The 22,035-nt window shown below is 39.4% G+C and overlaps 1 long non-coding RNA gene across 1 annotated transcript in view; it reads left to right on the top strand.

The window, feature by feature from the left end:
* Window positions 1–3,800: 3,800 nt before the first annotated feature.
* The window catches only part of LOC309866861, a 34,821-nt gene continuing 16,586 nt past the window's right edge, over window positions 3,801–22,035 (top strand). The window contains exons 1-2 of the long non-coding RNA XR_014312841.1: window positions 3,801–4,072; window positions 4,647–4,730. This is a non-coding gene — a long non-coding RNA (uncharacterized lncRNA). The remainder of the gene's footprint in view (window positions 4,073–4,646; window positions 4,731–22,035) is intronic.

Below are 22,035 nucleotides of genomic sequence, written 5' to 3'. Positions count from 1 at the left end.
TTGAATCTGGGATCTCAGGACAAGTCCTGCCCTCATTGGATATCTCCTTCCAAGACGAGATCTTGCCTGGGTCCCTGTGATTACGTTCTCCTTCATTCTATGAAAAGCCTGGTCTGGGCTTCGGGGACCAGGACCCTCTCTCGTTCATTGTTACTATTTTGTTGTTGTTAGCCACGAGCTCTGTTGCCTGCGAGCAATGCACTGGGAACCCAGAGAAGATATCCCAAATCCCATGCCCAGGCAGGAAGATACAGGAAAAGAAACCCGGAGAGATTCAAAAAGCAATACTGAGATAAAACCTGACATTCATGGAAAAGATTTCCTCTTCCCCAGAAATGTTTTGATCAGCAAAATCCAAAGCTTGTCCTTTGAAATGACTAATAAGACAGATCAATCTTAGGCAAATAGGATCGGGAAAGATGAAGCACAACTCACATTAAAAACCAAACGAAAAAACCCACACAGATAAATACGATGTTCGAAAATTGTAACAGGGTACTATGAAAAATGCCACAACACCTTTGAAAACAGAGTTGAAGCAGACCACTTTCCTGGGAAATGTAAAATCAGAATGTGTACAAATTCCCAGACACAGAGGCTCTAGGATTTCCAGATTTGTATGCACCATTGTTTGCACAATTCTGGTTCTTTCTCTCTACCTCTCATGCCTGCTGGACGGACTCAGCCCGACACCCACCTGGGGCGTTGCTCATCTCCGCTGCTTCTCTGTGCGATTTCCTTACCATAAAAGGAGCACTCAGGAGGCGAGCACAAGGGGCACACCTGTCATCGGGGCGTCATTGGGCCACTCTGCGCCTGTCCCCGCCTCACACTCTTCAAGCCCAATCAAGGACCAGGAGCATTTGCCACTGCCTCTCAACCGTTTCCTGTTTGCCCATAAGATGTCAGTGACCCACGCGTGAGCCCTGAAACCTGAGTTCACATATTGCCCTGCCTTCTCCACCTGCTCACTGACTTGAGTCTATCTCCCACCTGCAAAAGGAGAGACTCCCTGGTATAGAAAAATGGGTAGAAGGACACAAGGCAACGTGCTATGCGTGCTTTTCTCCCAAGGCAGGCTTACAGATTTTCTTTCCGGGGTGTTAATTTTCCACGGTGAGGCTGGATTGTACTTTTAAGATCATTTACTTTTTCATTCAAAATTAAAACACAAATATTCTCATTAAAAAAAAAAAAAATACTCCAGGGGCGCCTGCGTGGCTCAGTTGGTTAAGCAGCTGCCTTCGGCTCAGGCCATGGTTCCAGGGTCCTGGGATTGAGCCCCACATCGGTCTTCCCGCTCAGCGGAGAGCCTGCTTCTCTCTCTCCCTCTGCCTACTGCTCTGCTTACTTGTGCTCTCTATCTCTCTGTCAAATAAATAAATAAATAAATCTTTAAAAAAATGATAAAAAAAAAATACTCCAAAGGTCTGTAATAATGTTTCCTTAGAGGGACTTAGTATCCAAATGTATCTTTCCTGTGAATTTCAGTCTCTCCCTCACCCTCTGTGTGTGTCTGTCTGTCTCTGTCTCTGTATCTTTTTGTGTTTTGTGTGGAGGAGGGCTTGACTTTCTAACTCTCCTTACACTACATTTTTGTCCTGTAAATAATATTTTTCTCATTCAACAGGTTTTTGAAGACCTTTGTACAGTGGTCCACATAGACCCTTGATTTTTTTTTTAATTTTCCCTTTGGTTTTTTTTTTGTTTGTTTTGTTTTTGTTTTTTTTTAGTAGGCGCCAAACAGTGTGGTGTATTTATTCCAGATCTGACGTGTTTCTCCACTTCTGCCTATTACCCACATGGCTGCACTGAACTTACCTGTCCTCTGACATCAGCTGCCTGCGACTCTATCTCTAGGGTAGACACTGAGGAAGGAACCTGCTAAGACATAGAATGTGTACATTTTTCAGCCGAAATCATATTGTAAAGCAGCTTTGGGAATTGACAGTCACAAAAGCAATGAGGAAAAGTAGCCACTTTTTTTTACAGCATCATCAAGACTGGATATAGGAGAGCTGGTTAATCGGATGAGTAAGAAAACTACGAGTTTTGGGGTGCCTGGGTGGCTCAGTGGGTTAAGCCGCTGCCTTCAGCTCAGGTCATGATCTCAGGGTCCTCGGATCAAGCCCCACATCGGGCTCTCTGCTCAGCAGGGAGCCTGCTTCCCTTCCTCTCTCTCTGCCTGCCTCTCTGCCTGCTTGTGGTCTCTCTCTGTCAAATAAATAAATAAAATCTTAAAAAAAAAAAAAAAAAGAAAGAAAGAAAACTACGAGGCTTTGTTCTAACCTGCATGTTCTCATTACCGGGGAGACCAAGCATCTTTCCCTGTGTGAGTCATTGGTACCTCATTTTTGAGTACCAGGACTACCTGTCCATGAATTTTGTCCATTTCCCCATTAGGATTCTTTATTTCTTTCTGAAACAAATATCCTTCTATGTTCTGAACTTTAATTTTACTGTGGGCTGTGTACCCAGCAGCAATGATTTCGGCTACTGCCTAGGGCCATCTTGTCTCAAATGCCAGCACCTGGTTCTGTGATGTTTGGCCCAACGCAGAAAAGCAGAGACCCCAGACAACCCCATCTGCTCTTCTGTGGGGTCCTCACCAAGCATCCTGATGATTGCCCTCGGCCACCTCCCTTCCTGCCCCTCCAGCGTCTGCTCCCCAGGATTGTCCGTAGCTCCAGAACCCGTCTGTCCTTCCAACAGTCTTCCCCACATCTGCTTTTGCCCACAAGTCCTCCTCCAGTCTGAGCCCATAGTCTTTTCCCTTTTGGGGAATCCTTATAGTCTTTTTCTTTTTAAAATTTCACTTTCTGTTCCTCAACCAGGGCACCTGGAGGGCTCAGTTGATTAAGCGACTGCCTTTGGCTCAGGTCAGGTTCCCAGGGTCCTGGGATCGAGTCCCACATTACGCTCCCTGCTCTGCCAGGAGTCTGCTTCTCCCTCTCCCTCAGCTGCGCCCCCTGCCTGTGCTCTCTCTCTCTCTCTCTCTCTCTCTCTTTCTCTCTTTGCCAAATAAATAAATAAAGTCTTTTACAAAAATGCATTCCATCAGGGGTATCACCCAGAGAGAGATCCTGCTGCAAAGTCTCGTCTAAATTAGTCATTATAATCAGGTCTCTTCCACTATAATAACAAGAGCTATACGTTATGGTGAAAATTTCATATTCATCTGCAAAACAGCCCTGTAAGGTAAAAGCTATTTTTATCCCACTTTGCATATAGGAACTATTTTAATACTCAAAGCACACAGTATTTATCCTTCCTGCTGCACAAAACGTTGCAGGAACATCCCGTTTGGTTGACATTTTGCGGTGGCCGGCCCCCACGGGGAAATGACAGACTCTGAACGACCACCAGACCGGAGCGTCCTCCCTCCCGAACCTATTGGCGAGAGCTGGGGCTACACTGTGTCCCCCGCACCCTCCATCCCCCAAGGGTTTCATCTGTCTGAAGTCATGACTCTCCACCACGCCCTCAGGGGAAGGGCTCTTATGGACCGCTCCATGCCCCAGCCCAACCCAAGTCCCTGCACACACACACACACCCCCATGGTTCCCCAGGCACAGAGCAGGTAAAGCAACCACACAAAGCTAACGGCGCTGGGGCTGGGAGGGTCAGGACTGGACCCCAGCCAGGAAAGTGCTGGAGTTTTCTCCTCAACCACAAGGAGGCAAACCTTGGCTGGTTTTGCACAATCCGCAAGCTTGGAGTGTTTGGGGGAATTTTCCAGGGCTTGTGAAAACAAACAAAAGCAAAGCAGAGCACGTGACGGAGGCTGTGTATGGCCCACACAGTCTGAAGTGCTCAGTGTCTGGCCCTTCACGGGAAGGAGCTGCCAGGCCCTGCCCTGAACCAGGCTGCGGCGGGGACCGCAGATGAGCCCAGGCCCGCTTCCATGACCTTGCAGTCGGGAGCTCATCCCAGAAGCCTGTTTGACGGTGACGGCCATGACAGAGGACGCTGGCGTTTGTGCCTGCAAACCCCCATGTGAGGGACAGGGAAAGAAGGCGTGTTTCTGTCCTGCCACCTCCCATCTCGGCTGTCCTCTCCTGGCTTTGCAAGAGTAAGTTAAAACTAAGACAAAGAAATCACTCTGTTATCAACATAGTATCTTTCCTTGTCATCGGTTAGATCTAGAAATATAAATATTGACATAGACATTTCCAGAGTTGTGATTATACCAAATGTACAACGTTTTATTCTGCTTTATTTCACTTGACGTGATAACATGAGTACTTAACATTTGCAGAAAACATCTTTTTAGTAATTACATTATATTCTAAGGCAAAAACCCAGCATCATTGATTAACTCATTCAATTAGTGTTGGAGAGGAATATCGTTTGCAACATTGTATAGTTTTTAATAAGACTTCCATGAACATTTGTAAGCACAGAGGTTGTAGGATGATTTTTCCGATGGTAGAATTCTAAAAGTCATCATAAGGCATGAATGTGTTTCGAGTTCTTGTTTTGCATCACCAACACAGCTTCCAAAAAAGTGAAGTTTATTCGAGCTTTTACACACACACACCCGAGTTTTTCTGTTTCGCTTGTTTCATGCATGTTTCTTAGTACAGCAACTCTCTGAATGTGTAAATTCTGTCCATGTGATTGTTAAAAATGCTATTTTACTGGAGAAAGCGTCATGGAGAGTACACTTTGGAGCCCGAGACCTTGACACAGATTTCCTAGAACTTGCCAGGTGTGGGGTCCATAGGTGAGTCATTTACCTTTCTCTGTGCCTCAGTTTCCTGGCCAGTGACATTCGAAATATGACACCTGCTTGGTGGGCCTTTTGTGAGGATTAGAACTAATAGAGATAAGGAGAGGAGCTGCAGGGTCAGCAAACCTTCCAGCTTCCATCATTTGATTGGCCGGCCACAGCCACCCTGACTGGAGCTGTCTGATCATGACCGTAGGTTCTTTGAGCTGAAAGTGTCAAGTTCTCCTTGAAAATGTTGGGAGTCCCACCTGTGTAGGCTCTTCGGGTGGATGAGAGCAGGGAGGTCAGGAGGTGAGGCCCCCGGACAACTGTTCCTAGAAGGCCCATGGGCTGTAAGCATCCGAGGCAGAAGCCAGTCCCTCCCAGAAGAGTGAGGACAGCCTGACTCCCAGCCAAGGGGCCACACCATGCAGGGGTTCTGTGAGGAGGGGCACAGGGAGAATGCTTGAGGAAGACAATATCTGAACTCTAATTTATATTGGCTTTTTAATTTAAGGAGATTTTTAAAAAATAAACTAAGCTAGACTACTATTCCCGTAGAGATTGACGTAAGAAAGGAAGTTGCACCAGGGGGAACAGCTGAGCATGTGCTCACGTATCTGTCACGTGTTTTCTGGTTTTGTTTTGAGCAGCGTTTTGTTTTGAGCACCATTTTCTGGTTTTGTTTTGTTTTGTCCCTGAGCAGGGAGCCTGATGCAGGGCTCAATCCCAGGACCCTGGGATCATGCCCTGAACCAAAGGCAGACGCTTAACAACTGAGCCACCCAGGCGCCCCTATCTGCCACCTTTGAAAGTGCATTTCAAGAGTCCCTGCCAAGCGAGTTCACAGATCATAATCTTAAGTGGAGCATGTATGGACACGTACAGACACAGAGTCAGTCTAAGTTTCCTCGTAGAACTATATTTTATATACAATTGTACAAATGTGTGTGCATATGTATCACAATATATAAAGGATTATTTGTATCTGTAGAAATATATAAAGTGTAACTAATACTTAGATGTATAAAATTGTGTTCAAAATTTCGTATCTGATGTAAGAACATACATAATCCCGATCACGACAGGGTTATACATACGCATAGAGTTGTGTTTAGTGACTACATAGACGATGTTGTCAGTGTGTGTGTATAGAAACACACAGAACTTATGTGTCCATGGAAAGTATCCCATGTGCCAATGCATATGTATATACATTATTTTGCATATACATATAATGTGATGAAAGGATATTTTGTAAGAAAATGTTTCTGGATCGAATTATGTGTATCTGCAAAAGCTTATATATGTGGGTCTGTGTCTATGCCACATAGTCTGTAACCACAAAGGTTCTTTGATTTCCCTGCAGCAATATACTTGGAAAGTTTTCAAAACTGAAGATGTCTGGGAATTTTTAGTTTTAAGTAGATGGATATTCCAAATTCGCTCTTTCTGTGATGCTAAATGACTCAGAGGACCTCATCAGTAGGTATTATAAATGCATAATCTGCTCCTTCAAAATGAAAATCAAGTTTTGCCGTGATCGTATAGTGGTTAGTACTCTGCGTTGTGAAAATCAAGTTTTAACAGTGGTCAAGAAGGTAACAACTTTTCGGAAGAATCTCTTATCATGGAGAGAGCGCAAATAATGATGTTTGGAATCATTTTTATTGTTAAGCAGTTTTGTTCCTAAATATAAGGGAGTTACCCACAACAACATTCAGGTCTGTGGGCTCTAAAAACATGGAAGCGGAATTTTCTGGTTAATACTAAGTATCTACAGTGGGCTTTGAACCCATTAAAAACATGCAAACACCACATCCCCTTGGGATAAATTTGCAAGAGCCCCTGATTCCCACAAGGAGCATGTTAGTCCAATTCAACAAAGTACCATGCATAATTGGGGAACCAATCTAGCCTATTTGAGCCAAGGATGCATTGATTCCTTTTTGATCTTTCAACCTTTGTGAAAGAGCGCCTCAGTTCTGAGAAGCATGAAGACAAACTATCGAAGATAAACTGAATTTAGAAGCATCTTTGAAAGTCTGTGTTAAAGATGTCAACCAATGTTTTCCAGAAAGGACACATCATCTCACAAAACATTGTTGATATTCAGTAACAGGATTGGTCATATTTACAGAGGACAAAATAAGTTGTACAGGTGAAACGTGATGTTAAGAACTTGTTAATTCATCTCTTCCTCATCCTGTAAAAATGTCTTTGATGTATAATTGACATATATTAGTAAGGTAAGGCATGTAATCTATAAACACATACAAATGTGCTCACATATGAAATTATGCACCACACAATCTCAATGTGTGTGTATATGATAACACAATACATGCACATGTGTGTGTATGTGTACATATGTATGCGTACACACACGTGGATTATATACGTAATTGTTCTTAATGCTTGGGGAGAAGATCGAGGATGTGTTTGGAAATACTGCCTTTAGGAGAGTGGGTCAGAAAAGACAAATGCTTTCCTGAGTACACATGGGTAACTTGCTGGGCACACAGCTCAGTTACGGGCTTTTCTCCATCACTTTCCTGTTGAGAGACATCGTGACAACTGTTCCCGGTGTGTCAAGGTAAAGTAAAGGGAAGACCAAACTCTGGGCCTTCCTGTCACTTTCTCCAAGTCTTGATAAGTCAACCACTTAGTTGTGAGGTCTTGGCTGATCACAGCACCATGCTGGGCCTCAGGTTCCTTTCCTGTGAGATGCACGTGACACCAGCTCTCCCGTCCGGCTTCTGCAGATGTCTTGAGGACCAAACGCTGTCCCGTGTGGAGTGAACTTCTCTTCCTTCCTTTTGTGCATCAGGCGAATGTTTCTCAAAGTCGAACTCTAGAGCCTTGTCAAAAAGGCAGAGGCATGAACTGTGGGATGGAAATGAGGAGAATATAAATGATGAATCATCTAACAAAGGAATGTCACGGCCCGTGCCTCCCGCAATTAGGGCTTCTAGCACATTTTATTTTTCTTGATTTCTCTAATCATCTGCAGTGCTTCTGTAATAAACTGGCTACTGTTCTTGAATGAGTGGAAAAACTATTTGCTGAAGGCAAAGACTTGATAACAGTCACACAGAATTGTGGGGCTTCTCTGACATAGGCTGTTCTTCAAGTCCGAGGCTGGATTCTCATATATCCCATACACCAAGGCCCTGCAGGAACATTCTGAAGACTCGCCTGCGCGCTGTCAATTACCTTGTAGAGCGTATATTATTAATGGCAGAGATTGCTTTCTGACCTCCTTGCCATGATCCATTTCCATCCATTAGGACATTACATTATCCACTTTGGCAAAACATGAATCATAAATGAAATATTGATTTTAAAAAATCACCCATTGCTTTACATGAAAAACACAATTCCTAAAAAGTAAAACTTCTTCTAAACTGAAGTGAGAATTTATGCCATTTAAAGGACCCGGGGTAGTGCGGTGATCAAATAAATATGTTCGGATACAGTTTCCTTTTATGATAATGTTATTTTTGGGATCTCAAAATCATTTGCTCTTTGAATTTATCATTATGGTGTTGCACACATTTGGATCCATTTCTATCTTTTATTAAAGCAAAGAAGTGTATGTTTTTAAAACCACAAATTGTCTTTCTTGCTGCGCGGTGGAGAGATTAGGTCTCTGTTTCCAAAACAAAAGTGAAGACCATTCAGCAAGGGAGCAATTCTAGATGAAGGCACTGTTACCAGACGTGATGCAGTGTCTTTCAATAATGTTCCTTTTCTTTGCAGTGTAATAGAGGGAATTTGAACCTCTGTGACAAGTGAGACACTAGATATTTGTAAAAGCATAAACTTGTCTCTCTAAATGGGATAATGTGAGACAAATGTTTGTATCTATTATGATAGATGATCAGCTCTCTTGGACGGGCTTCACCCCAACATCTGAGGAGGATTACAGCTTGGCCAGGGAGGAGCTGGCTGTCCTTATAAAAATAAAGTGGAGTGCTGAGAAGCCGCATCCCTGAACGGAACATTACCCTGAAAGGATGCTGATTAAAAGGAAGGGTGGTGAACTTGGCCATGTGCTGACCTCACTTTCAAAGCTTACGGAGATCCTCAAACAGAGAAGGAAAAGATGATTCTCCCAAGGTGAAAACGTGTCATGGGGAAGTCAATCTACAGCTCATCTACGCCTATGCTCGTGTACCACCCCCTCCAAAGAAGCTCGCATCATAACTGGTGAGCTCACTCCCATGCTGAGACAGCAGGGTAAGGGCACCAGCAGTGTGGATGTTCGTGCCCGATTTCCCCGAGTCTCAGTGAATGGTATATGAATGGTTGTCCTGATTCATGAGCCCCTGCCCACCGAGGATCTCTGCCTTCTGGTCCCTCACTGACACTCGTTTCCCAAGCATCACTTCCCAGCGAGGCCAGCTTGAGATGTGAGCACCCAGCCCTGCAGGGAAATGCTCTGTGCCAGCTGGGCTTAGTACACCAGTTGGGAAAAAGAGGGGGTGGTGTAAGATTCTCTTGACGGTCTCCTTTGACTTAAAAATTCTGTCGGTTCTCTCATCCCCTTGGTCAAGTATATACCGTTAGGAAATATCTCTGTGACTTGCTTTGGCCAGTGAAATGTGAGTGGAAAGGGGACAGATTATGTGTGCTTGCTTTGAGAAAGAGGGCATGAAAGCATTTTAAACTCAGTACTCCGTGGCTTCTCATGATTTCCTGGGAATCAGAGTAGTAAGTACCTGGGCTGAAACTCAGTAGGAGAGGCTGAGGGGTGACCCTCCCCTTGCAGAAGGTGGACTGCTGTAGGCAGGGCTAAGGTGTTCCTGTTAAAGGGGCTCTAAGGAACTGTGGTGCCATGAGACTATTTAACAGTGGGGTGCATCAGTAGCCAAAACCCAGGGAGTCCCATGATCCCCGATAGGGTAGAACACTCACTTGCAAGAACAATGCACTTTGGGATGCATGGTGATGGTTTCTAGGGGCAATCAATCAAAACTAAAATTAGGGCTGTCCAAGAAACGTTTAGCTTGAGAACCATCTAACTTAAATGTATTTTAGTCTAAACTCATTAGGCTCAGATTTACTCCTTCAAAACCCCTGAGGCTAGGACTTTCATTCTGTCCCACAAGTAGTCCATCCCATCAGTGGATAGCTCTGCAAGATGAATTGATGTTTATTGTTACCATCCTTCTGCTCTCTGAGGGCTTCAAAAAGAGGTAGAACTTTTTCACTTCCATAGACCCCTCATTATTTGATGACTCTGGTCATGAACACTGTCCCCATAATCCATTCTTCCTCTCCCCATTGTCTCTACATGGCTGCCATGCCTTTGGTTAAAATTATATTATTTAGCCAATGATTAATTTACAAAAGTAATATAATAATCTACTTTTATAAAACTTAAAGCAATAGAAGCATGTCTAAGATAAAGATAAAAGGCTGAAATCCCCTTTGATCACCCTCTACCTGTCTTCCCCATCTCTTCAGAGGTAAACATTTTTTGTAACACTTTGGTGCAGAGCTTTCCAGGTTGTATTCCATCCTCCATGTACATATACAAACAGAGAACTTTTTTCTTATTTTTATATAAATGGAATGATAATACAGGTTTATGTATTTCCACTTATTTGTGTATTTCCATCAAACACTTGTTTTAAAGATGTTCCTATAGCAGAACTTATAAAGATGCCTCATTCTTTTTTTTTAATTACTGATAAATCTTTTTTTTAAAAGATTTATTTATTTATGCATTTGACAGATGGAGATTACAAGTAGCAGAGAAGCAGGCAGAGAGAGAAGAGGAAGCAGGCTCCCCACTGAGCAGAGAGCCTGATGAGGGGCTTGATTCCAGGACCCTGGGATCATGACCTGAGTCAAAGGCAGAGACTTTAACCCACTGAGCCACCCAGGTGCCCTGAGATGCCTCATTCTAAGTAATGGCTGTAGAAGTGTCCCATAGTACCACTGTACCATAATTTACTAACATTCCCCTATGGAGAACCATTTAAGTGGTTTTCAATTTTTCACCCTCGTAAACAATGCTGAAATAAACATATCTCTATATGCATCTTGGTACATATGTTCAAATATTTCTTACAGGATAGATTTCTAGTAACGGAATTGCTGTTTAGAATGATATGGAAATTTAACTTTTATAGAGTCTATCTCAGTGTCCTCCTCTTATCTGTGCAGTCTCTATGCCATGCTAATTTGCAAACCCATAAATAGCACATACAATTGTCCAATTTCACACAACAGCATGCTTAGCCTAAGGTGACATAGACAGATACTGGTTGCAGAAGCAGATTGCTACTAGTATAACAGAACATAAGATATATAGCTTTGGCCTCAGGGCCAGACAGTGGTGAGTGATGTATGGAGACTGAAGAGATAGTAACCCACATTGCACAGTGGTGAAACATCTGGTCAGTTTGTTTCTCGGATAACTTGGGAAGCAGATAGTACATCAAATGAGCTTATGACTTTAGGCAAAGAGAGTGGGAAACAGAATGCTAACAGCGAGACTTGGTTGTTACTGACTGCATTTGGCAAGGTACTAAGACAAAGGGATGAACTCATAAAAGGTTCACCAGTTTAAAGAGATTTAAGGAACTGATGTCTAGGGATTCCTGGATTGAAAAATGGAAGATACAACTATTCCTCATCTCCAGTTCTTTGAACAATAAAGACCAAATAATATTCAGCCTTGTCCAGTGGCAATGAGCACACTTAGCACCCTAGGGCAAGCACTAAGAACAACCCAACCCCATGTATACTATCATATGATCTCCCTGATATGAGGAAGTGGTGATGCAACATGGGGGCTTAAGTGGGTAGGAGAAGAATCAATGAAACAAGATGGGATTGGGAGGGAGACAAACCATAAGTGACTCTTAATCTCACAAAACAAACTGAGGGTTGCTGGGGGGAGGGGGTTTGGGAGAAGGGGATGGGATTGTAGACATTGGGGAGGGTATGTGCTTTGGTGAGTGCTGTGAAGTGTGTAAACCTGGTGATTCACAGACCTGTACCCCTGGAGAAAAAAATATATGTGTATAAAAAATAAAAAATTAAAAAAATATACACAGATTTTTAAAAATTAACAAAAACTGAAACCAAGAAGAAATGGAAAGACCGATAATTTCTAGTGCACTACAGAAACAACTGGTAGTTGACTTACCACAAAGAGACTGCCAGGGCCAGATGTATTCCAAGCAAGTCCCAGCTCTTTTAGGAAAGAGCTTTTATTCCCACTTTATACAAAATATTCTATAGAATCGATAAGGAGAGAATAGTTTCACTTCAATCTATTAAGCCAGTTAAAATTGATACCCTGCAAAAAAGAATATCATTAGAAAGAAATATTATAGGCCAAGCTTATACATGAATGTAAACACAAAAATTCTAAACGAAATACGAGTAAACTGAAATCAGCAACATATAAAAAGATACAATGAGAGTGTTGGGGTTATTCCAGACATTTAAGTGGTTTCACACTGGAAAAAAATCTATACAGGTAAATGCCGAAGGAATGATGTAATTTGAAATTCACCATAGTGCAGCTTCTAATGAAATAGTGTGTCTTAGCAAAAATCTATCAGTAGACTCTGAAACCACTAGGTGAGAGATTGTTGGAAGTTTAGCACATAAAGATGAGGCTGACACCATCCGAACCCCAGGGATCAATCTTAGCTTGACTTAGAGCAACAACAGGACCCGACAAGGGGGACACAGCACCCCCTGGGAAGTCTTCTTAACAAAGCTGAACCTGAATTGAGAACCTTGTATCTTAACTATCAGTTTACAGGAAATACAAGGGAGAAACAAGATAGATGATGGTATAGGGGAACAGTCTGCCAAATCCTTGACCTAGTTTCCACAAGTCAGTGACATAAAGAAAAGAAAGGAATATTTTTGTAGAATAAGAAAAGAAACAAAACAAAAGAAAAATGTCCTTCAAGGACATTCTGAAATATTTAATGGGTGGAACAGCATGCCCTCTGTCTTACCATAATCAAATAATGGGTATAATGGAGGGAATAATTGAAATAAGATTAACAAAATGCTAATAGGGTTTGTCACTAGATGCTGGGCACATGGAGATTCATTTATACCACACTACTCTCACACATATTTGGAAATTTTTATGATAAAAAGTTAAAAAAAATTAAGTGTCATTACTCAGAGAATCAGATTAAATAAGGGGGAATATGATTACCTTGATAAACACCAAAAACATTTATTAAAAGTCAATATCCAAGCATGATCCAAAAAATCCTTAGTATACTAGAAATAGAAGGGATGTTTTTATATCTGTTAAAGGATTTCTATTTAAAAAAAAACTATATCAAAATATTATAGTTACTGCTAAAATGTTAATAATCCATTCAAAAAGGAACCAAATGATACTTATTATCACTTCTTTTTTAAAATCATTTTTTTTTTTTTAGATTTTATGTATTTACTTGAGAGAGGGAGAAACAATGACAGAGATAGCTAGAGAGAGCACACACAGAGAGGAGAGGAAGAAGCAGGCTTCCCCTGAGCAAGGAGTTTGATGCAGGACTCCATCCCAGGACCCTGGGATCATGGCCCAAGACGAAGGCAGAGGCTTAACCGATGGAGCACCCAGGCGCCCCTCACCACTTCTTTACAAAGGTTTATTGTATATACTAGTTAGGACAAAAAAGTATACCAACATATATACTGTACACATTCATACACATACTCACACAAACAGATAAATAGTCTTTAAGTTAAAGTGTTAAGTGAGGATTTGAAAAGTAATAAACAAAAGTGTCATTATTTAGAAATTATGACTATCTATAAAATCCCAAATAATTGACAGATAAATTGTTAGAACTAATAAAAAGAACACTTATAAGATCAATATACAAAATGAGATCAATATATAAAAATTCATTGCAGATTCTATAGACAACAACAATTTAAAAATGTGATTTTCAAATCTGATTTGTAATAGTCATGTACGCACACACATCCCATCCCCTAGGAATAAATTTAACAAGAGATTTGTAAGACTTGCATGAAAATAGTTATTAAATTCTACTGTGAGACATTAAAAATGCGCATGTTCCTACCCCACCTTCATGGATACCAAGTTTTTATATTAAAAAATAGTCAATTCTTCCCAAATTAATTTATGGATTTAACATAATTACAATCTGAATATCCATAATTTCTTTCAGGAACTTGTCAAGCTCACTTTAAAAGTATTCTCAGGAATAGTTCCTGAATAAAGAGAATGAAGTGGGGGAAATTGCCACATCAAATAAAACACCTGTGAAGCTACCCTCAGGTGATGTGGACACAAGTGTAGAGAAACTGACCATTGGCCATAATAGTGAAACCAGAAACAAAGCCACACAAACACATCTGAGGTACACAGCAGATAACCAAGGAAATTACAGAATAGTCAATGGTTCTGGAACAACTGATTATTCTCGTGAAAAAAATGAAATTGATTTCCAATCCCATTCACAAAAAATCAATTTCCATTAGATTTAAGTCAAAAATATACAACACTCTTAAAAGAAAACAGAAGTAAATATTTTTATGATCTTAAAATACAGAAGATCTATTTAAACAAGACAAAGCATTAACCCTTAAAAATAGTTCACTGATTCAATTGCATGGCTATTAAGACATCGCCAAAGTTAGAGTCAAAAATAAGTAACAAAGGGGAAAACTATATTTGCTAAATATAATACTTGAATGCTTAACCAGAACAAAGAATCCTATAAATGAATTTGAAAAAAATAAGCAAAGTCACCCAAGTGTGTGCTTCTCTGACTTTAAGGAACAAACATATCCCTTTGGATTGTGTTTTAGTGGCAGCTGGCTCTGTAATAGGGACCGAGATTCTGCATTTCTAGCAACCTCTCAATGCATCTGCCGTCAGCACGTTCAATGGCAAGGCAATGGGAAAATCAACAGAAGACCTAAATGAGAATTTCATCAAAAAGGAACCACAAGGGGCCAATTAAAAACAATGAAATTATGTCCAATTTCATTAGTTGCAAAATTTGAAAATTCTGACAATTCCAAAGGTTGCCAGGAGAGTGAATTAACAAAAACTCATACACAGATAGTGGAAGTTGGCTTTTGTCTGATTAGTGAAGTCCCTTCGTTTATAGAACTAATAAATTGTTATTTACTAATATAATAAAATATGATATAGCAGTGAAATGAATGATTCACACACACACAAAACCACATGGGTACATTTTAAAGTATAATTTTTGGAGAAAAAAATAAAACAAATTATAGAAAGCTCAAAGTTAGGCAATTTTAAAAAATAAAAATAAATACTACATTGCTTGGGGATGTGTATATATGATACTATTTTAAAAAGAAAAAAAAAGTTGGAATTGTGGTCAGCTCTGGAAGAGAGGTACACATGAGAAAGTATCCAGAAGGCACCCATGGTTGTAGTAATATTCCAGTGATGTATGTTATATTCTGATTTCACAGATATTCCTGTAACTAATACATTTCATAATATATGTCTGTTAGGTACATCATTTTGTATGTATCCTATGTTTATAATAACAAAAATTTAGTCATATTCTATACCTTCATTGTATTTAACCTTATTTTTTGTATACATACATGTCTTTCTTTCTTTAAAAATTTGGATACAGTTTCTTCTAACAGATCAAAATATACCCTAAATCTAGCACATGTCTTTGTTCTAGTCTCCTGCCTGATCACATTCTTTCATCATTTTTTTTCCTTTTTCAACCTACTTCTTATTAATTCCTTTTTTAGTGCTCTGTGGCTTAGTGCTTTTAAAATTTTCATCTTCACAGTTATATTCCATCCCTTCATCACGGTTACCCTTATTTTTGTATATGTATGTTTTGCTTTCTCTAAAATTTTAGGAGGTAGTTTCTTCTAACAGATCAAAATACACCCTAAATCAAGTGTGTAGCTCTGTTCTATTCATCAGTGTAATTATATATATACATATATATATATATAGAGAGAAAGAGAGAGAGAGAGATGTGTGTGTGTGTATGGGTGTGGGTGTATAATTTTTTTCTTCTTTCTTCTCCCAAGTTAGTTTCATGTATCTTCCAATTTGGTCATTGTATATTTTTCTGGGGTCATTGCTACCTTTTTTGTATTTTGTTCTCTCATTCATCTATTATCAAAATGAAAAGGCAGAAAAACTCACCTCAAAAAAAAAAAAAAGAAAGAAAGAAAGAAAAGAAAAGAAAAGAAAAGAAAAGAATAGAAAAGAACAGCCTAGCTGTACTGATGGTTAGGGATCTAATCAATATGGACATTAGTAAGATGTCAGAACTAGAGTTCAGATTGAGAATTATCAAGATGCTAGTTGGGATTGAATAAAGCATGGAAGATACTAGAGAATCTCTTTCTGGAGAAAAAAATATCCCTTTCTGGAGAAATAAGAGAACTGAAATCTAACCAAGTTGAAATCAAAATAGCTATTAATGAGGTGCAATAAAAAAATGGAGGCTCTTACTACTAGTATAAATGAGGTAGAAGAGAGAATTAATGATATAGAAGACCAAATGATGGAGAATAAATAAACTGAGAAAGAAGAGAGAAAAACAACTACTGGACCACAAGGGGAGAATTTGAGAGATAAGTGATACCATAAGATGAAAAAATATTAGAATAGTTGGGATCCCAGAAGAAGAAGGGGGGGCAGAAGGTATACTGGAGCAAATTATAGCAGAGAATTTCCCTAATTTGGCAAAGGGAACAAGCATCAAGACCCAGGAGGCATAGAGAACCCCTTTCAAAATAAATAGAAATAGGTAAACACCCCATCATCTAATAGTAAAACTTACAAGTTTCAGTGACAAAGAGAAAACCCTGAAAGCATCTTGGAACAAGGGGTCTATAATATACAATGGTAGAAATATTAGATTGGCAGCAGACCTATCCATAGCGGTCTGGCAGGCCAGAAAGTACTGGCATGATATTGAGAAAAATATATCCACAGAGACTTGGCAGGGCAGAAAGGACTGACATGATAAATGAAAAAAATATGCATCCAAGAATACTATATACAGCTAGGCTGTCATTGAATATAGAAGGAGAGATAAAAAGCTTCCAGGACAAATAAAGCTAAAACAAAGTTTAAGGTTTTTTTTTTTGTTGTTGTTGTTCCAGGACAAACAAAAACTAAAAGAATTTGCAAACACCAAACCAGCTCTCCAGGAAATATTGAAAGGGGTCCTCTAAACAAAGAGAGAGCCTGAAGTAACAGGCCAGAAAGGAACAGAGACAATATACAGTAATGGTCACCTTACAGGCAATACAATGGCACTAAATTCGTATCTTTCAATAGTTACCCTAAGATAAATGGGCTAAATGCCCCAATCAAAAGACACAGGGCATCAAAATGGATAAGAAAAACAAGAGCCATTGATATGCTGTCTGCAAGAAACTCATTTTAGACCTTAAGGCACCTCCAGATTTAAAGTGAGGGGGTGGAAAATAATTTACCATGCTAATGGTCATCAAAAGAGCTGGGGTGGCAATCCCTGTATCAGATAAATTAAATTTTAAGCCAAAGACTATAATAAGAGATGAGGAAGAACACTATATCATAATTAGAGGGTCTGTCCAACAAGAAGAACTAACAATTTTTATTTTTTAATTTAATTTTATTTTTTCAGTGTTCCAAGATTCATTGTTTATGCACCACACCCAGTGTAAATATCTATGCCCCTAACATAGAAGCAGCCAATTATATAAACCAATTAATAACAAAATCAAAGAAACACATCGACAATAATACAATAATAGTAGGGGACTTTATCATCCCCTCACTGAAATGGACAGATCATCTAAGCAAAAGATCAGCAAGGAAATAAAGGCCTTAAATGACACAGTGGACCAGATGGACATCACAGATATATTCAGGACATTCCATCCCAGAGCAACCGAATACACATTCTTCTCTAGTGTTCATGGAACATTCTCCAGAATAGATCACATTCTGGGTCACAAATCAGGTTTCAACAAGTACCAAAAGATTGGGATCATTCCTTGAATATTTTCAGACCACAATGCTCTGAAGAGGAAAGCTGGAAATAACTTAAATACATAGAGACTAAAGATCATCCTACTAAAGACTGAATGGGTCAACCAGGAAATTAAAGAAGAATTTAAAAAATTCAGGGAAACCTATGAAAATGAAAACATACCTGTTCAAATTCTTTTGGGACACAGCAAAGGCAGTCCTGAGAGGAAAGTATATAGCAGTACGAACCTTTCTCAAGAAACAAGAAAGGTCTCAAGTACACAACCCAACACTACCCCTAAAGAAACTGGAGAAAGAACAGCAAAGAAAGCCTAAACCTAGCAGGAGAAGATAAATAATAAATATCAAAGCAGAAATTAATGAACTAGAAACCAAAAGAAGAGTAGAACACATCAATGAAACTAGGAACTGGTTCTTTGAAAAAATTAATAAGATTGATACACCACTAGCCAGACTTATCCAAAAGAAAAGAGAAAGGACCCAAATTAATAGAATCATGAATGAAAGAGGAGAGATCACAACCAACACCAAAGAAATACAAACAATTATAAGAACATATAATCAGCAACTGTACACCAGCAAATTTGACAAATTTGTTATTGATGTATTGTATCACATTGACCGATACAATCAATCAATGGGGGAAAAGGAAGAATTTTTAGAGACATATAAACTACCAAAGCTGAACCAGGAAGAAGTAGAAAACATGAACAGACTCATAACCAGTAAGGAGATTGAAACAGTCATCAAAAATCTCCCAACGAACAAGAGCTCAGGGTCAGACGGCTTCCCAGAGGAATTCTATCAAATATTTAAGGGAGAATTAATACCTATTCTCCTGAAACTGTTCCATATAATAGAAATGGAAGGAAAACTTCCAAATTCACTTTATGAGGCCAGCATTACCTTGATCCCAAAACCAGACAAAGACCCCATCAAAAGGGGGGATTACAGACCAATATCCTTGATAAACACAGATGCAAAAATTCTCACAAAAATACTGGCCAATAGGATCCAACAGTATATTAAAAGGATTATTCACCACGACCAAGTGGGATTTATTCCTGGACTGCAAGGTTGGTTCAACATCTGCAAATCTATCAATGTGACACAATACATTAATAACAGAAAGAACAAGAACCATATGGTACTCTCAATAGATGCCAAAAAAGCATTTGACAAAGTACCTCATCCTTTCTTGATCAAAACACTTCAGTGTAGGGATAGAGCATACATACCTCAATATCATCAAAGCCTTCTATGAAAAACCCACAGTGAATATCATTCTCAATGGGGAAAAACAGAGCTTTTCCCCTAAGGTCAGGAACACAGCAGGGCTGCTCACTATCACCACAGCTATTCAACATAGTACTAGATGTCCTGGACTCAGCAATCAGATAATATAAAGAAATAAAAGGCATCTGAATGGGCAAAGAAGAAGTCAAACTCTCACTCTTTGCAGATGATATGAAACTTTATGTGGAAAATTCAAAAGACTCCACTCCAAATCTGCTAGAACTTGTATAGGAATTCAGTAAAGTGTCAGGATATAAAATCAACACACAGAAATCACTTGCATTTCTATACACCAACAGCAAGACAAATGAAAGAGAAATTAAGGAGTTGATCCCATTTACAATTGTACCCAAAACCATAAGACACCTGGGAATAAAGCTAACCAAAGAGGCAAAGAATCTGTACTCAGAAAACTATAAAGTACTCATGAATGAAATTAAGGAAGACACAAAGAAATGGAAAAATGTTCCATGCTCATGGATTGGGAGAACAAATATTGTGAAAATGTCTATGCTACCTAAAGCAGTCTACACATTTAATGCAATCCATATCAAAATCCCATCAATTTTTTTCTAATAAGTGGAATCAATAATCCTAAAATGTATATGGAACCAGGAAAAATCCCAAATAGCCAGAGGAATGTTGAAAAAAAAAAACCAAAGATGGCGGCATCACAATTCTGGACTTCAAGCTCTATTACAAAGCTGTCATCATCAAGACAGTACAATACTGGCACAAAAACAGATACATACATCAGTGGAACAGAATAGAGAGCCCAGAAATAGACCCTCAACTCTAGGGTCAACTAATCTTTGACAAAGCAGCAAAGAATGTCCAATGGAAAAACAAAAAAAAAAAACAGCCTCTTCAACAAATGGTGTTGGGGAAATTGGACAGCCACATGCAGAAAAGTGAAATTGGACCATTTCCTTACACCACACACAAAAATAGACTCAAAATGGATGAAGGACCTCAATGTGAGAAAGGAATCATCAAAATCCTTGAAGAGAACACAGGCAGCAACCTCTTCGACCTCAGCTACAGCAAATTCTTCCTAGGAACATCGCCAAAGGCAAGGGAAGCAAGGGCAAAAATGAACTATTGGGACTTCATCAAGATCAAAAGCTTTTGCACAGCAAAGGAAATAGTTAACAAAACCAAAAGATAACTGACAGAATGGGAGAAGATATTTGCAAACAAGATATCAGATAAAGGGCTAGTATCCAAAATCTATAAAGAGTTTAGTAAACTCAACACCCAAAGAACAAAGAATCCAATCTAGAAATGGGCAGAGGACATGAACAGATATTTCTGCCAAGAAGACATCCAGATGGCCAACAGACACATGAAAAAGTGCTCCACATCACTCGGCATCAGGGAAATACAAATCAAAAACACAATGAGATACCACCTCACACCAGTCAGAATGGCTAAAATTAACAAGTCAGGAGATGACAGATGCTGGCGAGGATGCGGAGAAAGGGGAACCTTCCTACACTGTTGGTGGGAATGCAAGCTGGTGCAACCACTCTGGAAAACAGCATGGAGGTTCCTCAAAAAGTTGAAAATATAGCTACCCAGGAATTGTACTACAGAATATTTACCTAAAGATACAACCATGGTGATCCGAAGGGGCACCTGCACCAGAATTTTTATAGTAGCAATGTCCACAATAGCCAAACTATGGAAAGAACCTAGATGTCCATCAACAGATGAATGGATAAAGAAGAGGTGATATATATACACAATGGAATACTATGCAGCCATCAAAAGAAATTAAATCTTGCCATTTGCGATGATGTGGATGGAACTAGAGGGTATTAGGCTGAGCGAAATAAGTCAATGGGAGAAAGACAACTATCATATGATATCCCTAATATGAGGAAGTGGAGATGCAACGTAGGGGGTTTGGGGGGTAGAAAAAGAATAAATGAAACAAGATGGGCTCAGGAGGGAGACAAACTATAAGAGACTCTTAATGTCATAAAACAAGCTAAGGGTGGCCAGGGGGAGGTGGGTAGGGAGAGGGTGGTGGGGCTATGGACATTGGGGAGGGTATGTGCTATGGTGAGGGCTGTGAAATGTGTAAACCTGGTGACTCACAGACCTGTATTCCTGGGGCTAATAATAAATTATATGTTTATACAAATAAAAAACTTTAAAAAAAAGGAATAGAAAAACAAGTTGATTTTTTTATCTGTAGCAGAATAGGATTTCGATTCCTGTATAGGATTACGTGGGTAATCCTATACAGGTACTGATGTTTGCACATTCTTAGAGGTACCAGACACCTATGTAGGCAAATACAAATGTATTTACAAATATCTACACAAATAAATTTCCATAATCCCATACATGTAGTTATGCAGACACATTTGCATAATTTTAAACAAGCCCCATATATAGACACATGTATATAATCCCATATAATGTCAAATATATGTATTTACATATAATCTTTTAGATATATAAAGATATACACAAATATATACAGGTGCTCTATTTACATAATCCTATACCAGCAGTGACACAGACATTTTCATGATTCTATTAAGGGACAGAAGCTAATACATTAAATAATACCATGCTAAGAGGTGGTATGTACGGAGATCTACCTATATACTAAACACACAAAATTAGAGAGAGGAAGTGACACACATGACCTTTAAAGGTATATTTAATGATGTCCTCTAAACCATTACTGATCTAGTAACATTTTTGTAATACTAAGTGGACGCCCACACATTTACAGAACAATAAACGCATTAGTGTTCTATAACTCAAGCTACATAATTCATTATATAATCCAAAACAGAATCAGAGAAAGATTTAGAACATCAGCTAAAGGTATGGATATATTTGCATACTCTTAACAAAGTGCCCATTTCACATAATCAATGTGGAAATAAGACATTTGCATAATACCTTATGAAAATACAGATATATCTACATAATCCACTCCAGAAGAAGACTCACGTGTATGTGTCTGCATATTCCT

This window comes from Mustela nivalis, assembly GCF_964662115.1.
Source record: "Mustela nivalis genome assembly, chromosome: 6".
Lineage (NCBI taxonomy): Eukaryota > Metazoa > Chordata > Mammalia > Carnivora > Mustelidae > Mustela > Mustela nivalis.
Note: the sequence above shows the minus strand (reverse complement) of the source record. Positions and strands in the feature narration are given on the sequence as shown.